Here is a 6,738-nt window from a genome sequence, read left to right on the forward strand (position 1 = left end):
ATATCCAGTTAAAGATGACATTGTTAGTATCGAGGTCGACTATGAGTTCCTAGTAGTAATTCACTTAGAGTTGACATTATGACTGAAGCTCACAGTAACCCTTATTCTGTTCATCCCGGAAGTACAAAGATGTACAAGGACTTACAACTTTTATATTGGTGGCTGTGAATGAAACGAGATATTATGCGCTTTGTATCCGAATGCTTGACATGTAAACAAGTGAAGGCAGAGCATCAAAGACCAGCGGAAATGCTTCGACCACTTCCTATTCCCGAGTGGAAGTGGGAGAACATTACTATGGATTTCGTGGTAAGATTGCCAAAGACGATGAAAGGACGCAATGCCATTTGGGTAATAGTGGACAACCTTCCTAAGTCAGCACCTTTCCTACCAGTAAATACGATTTTTTCCATGACACAGTATGTGGAGCTATATATTCGAGAGATAATTAGACTACATGTATTTCCTGTCTCTATAATTTCGGACAAAATGGAATTCATGTCTCTATAATGTCGGACAGAGACACACGATTCACTTCATCATTCTGAAAGAGTTTACATGTGGCCTTGGGAACCAAACTACTATTCAGCACAACATTTCATCCTCAGACAGACGATCAGTCTGAGAGAGTCATAAAAATTTTAGAGGATCTACTCCGAGCCTGCATGATCGATTTCCAAGGGAGTTGGAAACCGAAACTACCTCTAGTGGAGTTCCATACGAGGCACTCTACGGAATGAAATGTAGATCGCATATCCATTGGGATGATGTAGGAGAAAGGGCTAAGATGGGACCCGAGATAGTTTAGCACACAGCAGAAATGGTCGCAAAGATCTGAGACAGAATGGAAACTGCTCAGATTCGACAGAAGAGCTACGCGGATAAAAGGAGATGAGATCTCGAGTTTTTAGTAGGTAATCATGTGTTTATAAATATAGCACCTATGAAGAGTGTTATGAGATTTGGCAAGAAAGACAAACTTAGTCAAAGATTCATCAGACTATTTGAGATACTCGAAAGAGTGATAGCATTAGCATATCGAGTAGCGTTGCTACCTAATCTCGCAGGAATCCACAATGTCTTCCACATATAGATACTCCGCAAGTACATGTCAAACCCTTCACATGTACTGAACTTTGAGCCACTGCAACTTACACCCAACCTGTCCTACAAGGAGAAGCCTACTCAAATCTTGGGTAGAGAAGAAAGAAGGTTGCAGAACAAGGTGATAAAAATGGTCAGAGTCAAGTGGCTGAATCACTCGGAGGAAGAAGCCACTTGGGAGACCGAGTCAGAAATGAGGAGTCGTTACCCCAAATTATTCGGTAAGTCTTAATTTCGAGAACGAAATTTTATTTAAGGTGGGAGGATTTGTAACGTCCAAAAGTCAACCCACGTAAATCACATGCATGCAAATGATTTAAATTGCTTAATTATTTTATTTAATTGATTTTAAATGCTTACTTGATTTATATGTCAGGATCGGTTTGAAGGTTTAAAGTATTTAGAAGAAGGGGTTGAACAAACACTTCGAGATTTTCAAATCTTTTTCGATAAAGGTGAATCAGTTCAAGAATCTTGTTGTCGATGTCAATCAGTTAAATAGTATTAGTACAGAAATAAACTGACAGACAGATTGAATACTCAAATAATAACTGAAATAAAGAACACAAAGATTTTACGGATGTTCGAAGATTTCAAATGCTCCTGCGTCACTCCTTCTATCACAAGGATATGTTTTCACTAAAATACTTTGATTAATTACAGAAACTGTAATAACCCACTTCAGTTTGGACTTAGACACTACCAAACTGAAACTATTAGTTATCTTCGCAACTTTTCTTAGAACAAGTGATCTTAAAAGATCGAATACAATAATGTAATCTGCTAGTGCTTTAGATCATATAATAGCCTGAAATCTATGAAATATCTTTGTTAATTCTGAGCTTTTTCTGTGAGAATATCGTAACTGAACTTGTATATTCAAAAAGCAATCAGAGTAACGATTCAAAAGTTGAATTTTTTTATCTCAGCTGAACTACATGGCTCTTTATAGGCTTTGCTTCCAACGGTAACATCGAATGCATTAAATGACTCATATATGTTGATTTGTCTTTTATGAATGTGTCAACATTCTTCTAAAAATAGTACACTGTGACAGTCTGATGTGCAGTGCTCCCACTATGAGTTACAGTCTGCTTTGTACATTTTGTCGTTTGATGGCTACGCTTCAACTGATGACGTGTCAAACTGATCATTAGTTGAATTTAGCCGATCAGTTGAGGTGACTGTATAATCGATTAGTTCTAACTGTTAGTTCAGTTATCTTTACAGACTCAGTTAGATTCGATCAGTTCGATTTCCTTTGATTATTTAGCTCATTAATTATCAGTTCGGGCAATTTAAGTTCGGGTAGTTTCAGTTCGAATAAGTTCAGTTGAGCCAATCAGTTCTAAAATCTTCAATCGCTTAATTTGTCAAATCCGAAACTCTGATTCTAACAATTTGTCCCTGTTCGGTGTTTGACAAAACATGGAATTCAATAGGGGTGTCAATTAGGTCGGGTGGGTCGGGTTTCGGGTCAACCCGCGAAATATTTTTATTTTTTTTCAACCCGAACCCAACCCGAACCCGAAACAACCCGAAATCCTCCAACCCGAACACGAACCCGTCTAACCCGACTCAACCCGTCTAACCCGAATTTTGTTTATTTTTTTAAAAACAAATTAATAAAAAAATTCGAAAAAATAAAAAATAATAATAATATTTTAATTTAAACAAATAATAACAAAATTTGAAAGTTTAATTTTAGAAAACTAAAGTATATTTACTAAATCAAATAAATAATTGTTAAAAAAATAAAAAATATACAAAATAAATATTAAATGATGAAAATTTATCATATAAATGTACAATAAATTTTGTTCAAACATACAATGTATAAAAATATAGTTAATATTTTCAAAAAAAAAAAATTTTTCGAGTCAACCCGCGACCCAACCCGACCCAACCCGAAACCCGGCTAACCTGACACTAATCCGAACCCACCCAACCCGAACCCGACCAGAACCCGAAAAACACCAACCCAAAACTGATTTTTTTCGTGTTGGGTCGTGTCGGGTTGACGGGTCGTGTTGCATTTTGACATCCCTAGAATTCAAGAAATGATAAGCTTCATCGTAGATAAAATAAACTGAATTTCTATAGATAAAATAATCTTTCACTGTAAATAAATCTTTTACTGTACAGATTCGTACAAGTAAAGAACGAAAGATTGAAAGAATTGCCATCTAACTATTCTTGCTAATATACTCTTCCACTATACAGATTCGTACAAATCAATGAATTCAAGATGAAAGACTGTCTTCTAACTGGTCTTGCAGTTGTTCACTTCTTGCTCTTTTGTCAGCAGGTTATTGATCAGTTGGTTGACTCGATCTTTTCTTTGATTGCTGCTGCTATTCTTCTTCTTACCCTTTTTTGTCAACACTAGCACGGTTCGATAGAAGACAGAATTCTGAGCTGACATGAGATGTAGCATTTAGCATCTGTTCCTGCATCAAATCCACCTGCTTGGACATACTTGTGTCCATGAAATCAATTCTTTTGATGAGCATGTCCCGAGTTTAGAAAAGATCTGGAACTGTCACTCGGTCCTTCTTCAGTTGATCTACAAGGAGAAATAGTGAGTTAATATCCTTAGTATCCTACTTGAGGTTCTTAATGGTATTCTCCTTCGTAGAATCAATCTTGAGCATGTGCATCAGCTGTGTTGATTTCATATGGGAAATAGTTGAGATGAGATTGTGCAAACTGGACTGAATTTCTTCAATCATGATATCAGTAGCTATAGGCATCTCAGGAGACAAGATTTCAGATGTGGCAGTTGCTTTTCCCTTGTCATTTCCACTGAAAATTACCATGGTTAGATGTAACGTCCCAGATTCGACGACTGTCCTCATTGTATCAAGACGAGTCTTTCCAGCGTGCTTATGTCCTCACTCACAAGCACCCTGGAAAACTTCCCAGGAGATCACCCATCCCAAAATTGCCCCAAGTCAAGCACGCTTAACTTTGGAGTTCTTATGTGATGAGCTACCGAAAAGAAAATGCACCTTCGTGATATGAGTAGTATCAATCAAATCTTTTAAACCCTCTTCAACTGTACAGTCCATTATATTGAACAGTCTCGGAATCCCTCTCATTCCGGTATGGGATCGGTTCATTCATGTTCCCTCCACCTAGAAGCCTGCCAGGAGCCGCTCATTGTCCGTGCAACCTCATGGCACCGGCGATCACCCCCCGCCCTCTTCGGCCCCGGGCCTCACATGCCCACCAGCTTGCGCTTGGTTTGTCCCCGAACCACACCGTACTAAGAGAGGTCGGCTCTGATACCAACTGTAACGCCCCAAATTCGACGACTGTCCTCACTGTATCAAGACGAGTCTTTCCAGCGTACTTATCATGTGAGGCCCGGGGCCGAAGAGGGCGGGGGATGATCGTTGGTGCCATCAGTTGCACGGACAATGAGCGGCTCTTGGCAGGCTTCTAGGTGGAGGGAACATGAATGAACCGACCCACATGGGAATGAGAGGGATTCTGAGGCTGTTCAATGTAATGGACTGTACAGTTGAAGAGGGCTTAAAAGATTTGATTTGTACTACTCATAGGACTCTCCACATCAGGATGTTGGAGTGTTACCTCCCCAAGTCTCGAACCCACGTCCTCTTGACATAAATACATAGTTCAAAGAGACTTTGTACCAGTTGAGCTACTAGCCCAACTGGTACCAAGTCTCTTTGAACTATGTACTTATGCCAGGAGGTCATGGGTTCGAGACTTGGGGAGGTAACACTCCACCATCCTGGTGTGGAGAGTCCTATGAGTAATAACGCATGTGGAAAGCCCGTGAGGGAAAAGGCCCCAGAGGGAACCCAAGATGGGACATGGCCCCCGAGGGAGCCCAAGATCGGGATAGCCCATGGTCGTTACACTAGATGTTGTGAGTCAGTCTCAGTTTGTTCTAGTTCTGTAGCAACTTCTTCAACTGCTTCCTGCTGATTGTCTGGGGCTGAAGTAGTCGGCTGAGCATCAGTTGGCACTTGTAAATCAACTGTATGTTCAGAGTGCAACTGGGCCGTTAGCTTGTTTTTGTTGTTCAGTCATGGCAGTTGACTGAAACATTTCTTTAATTTATTTTAACATAGCCTCCAAGGCTAGTTGGTCTGAGAAGCTTGGGTCTTCATTTGTCTCACCTGGTTGAGCAGATTCGAAGTTCAGCTGGATTTCAGTGGCAACTGATCGAACTACTTCGTCAACATTGGCCAATGACAACTCAGTGTCTGTATACAGTTGTAGTCTAGCTGACTGAGATTTCGGATAAGCAGAGGATGAGGATGGTTGATCATCCTGAGAGACAGGAACAATCACTGGCTCAGAGCTCTGTTCAGCAACTGCCTCCTTGGATGTTTCTGACTGAACTCCAGTTGGCTGAGCCTGCTCCACCATGTTGGAATTTGTGAATCAACTGGTTATACAATTGTTGATCCATTTCCCATAATTTGATCTTCATTTGCAGAGATAAAAGATCAGAGTCCAGCTGCTTGAAGACGGCTCTGTCATTGTAAGCAGTCAGACTGATCGGATCGTAGTTCAGTTTCAGCTGAGCTGTTACTTCAGTCAGCTTCATCATGCACATCGGATCAAAGAAATAATTCTTCCTCTCCAGTGTTTGATTAATTGTAACAGCCTTGACTGTCTTCAGGACCATTGTTTACAGAGCAATGAATTCATTTGAAACTGATTTCTTCTTCAGTCGTCATGAAAACACCACAGTTCTAAACTCGATCCATTCATCAAAATTTTCCAACTCGAACTCAACAAACTCATTTATTTCATTCCAGATAAGATAAATGTGAGTCTGAATCGGGTTGGTTGGCCTGGGCTCTTCAATCATCTTGTCCTTGCCTTTTGATCGATTAGGGCATGAGAGATACTTAGCTCAGTGGTAGTTGTATCCACTATGTCGCGTATCACCACACCTTTTGGTCGAGCAATAGGTAGATTAGTTGGTCTGGTGACAGTGATAGGTGGTGTGCATAGTCCAACAAGCTTTAATATTTCAACAAATTCGGTGACGATCTTCTTTGGAGGATCAGCTGGCTTCTTCAGCCGAGTCTCTTCAGCTGATGTTGCAACCGGAACTGACCGAATATGTATAGTAGTTATTGGTGCTTCAGCTCCAGTAGGCATCAGTCTCTCAGCTGGAATGACTTAAAAAGCAACTGATTTGGTCTTCTGAGACCGCAGCTTCTTAAAAATCTTCGGAGATGGTGTCTTTTCCGAATCACTTTCACTAACAATCAGTTTCCTCTTGATTGTCAATTTCTTGATCAAGTCCTTGGTCCTGTCTTTCTTTACCGATTTGGGAATTGCCATCATCCCAATCTCTTGTTTGATTTTAGTGAATTTCTCAGGTGAGATGTCCAGCTTTGTCTTTGATGGCTGAACATTTTCAGCATTGAATACCTTGAACTTCGATGATTTCTCAGCTGAGTCATCTACCAGATCAGAACTTTTCAGCATATAGCTGAGCGACAAAGCGAAGCCATTACTCTGCTTTGAAGATTGAACCATATTCTTCATAATATTAAAAATGATGGTTGACCAGTTCAATCTTTTGTCGTTCATGATTGTATTCATGACTTGGAATTTCTCAAGAGTGAGGGCAACAAATGA

Source organism: Primulina tabacum, chromosome 1 (genome assembly GCF_025594145.1).
Source record: "Primulina tabacum isolate GXHZ01 chromosome 1, ASM2559414v2, whole genome shotgun sequence".
Taxonomy (NCBI): domain Eukaryota; kingdom Viridiplantae; phylum Streptophyta; class Magnoliopsida; order Lamiales; family Gesneriaceae; genus Primulina; species Primulina tabacum.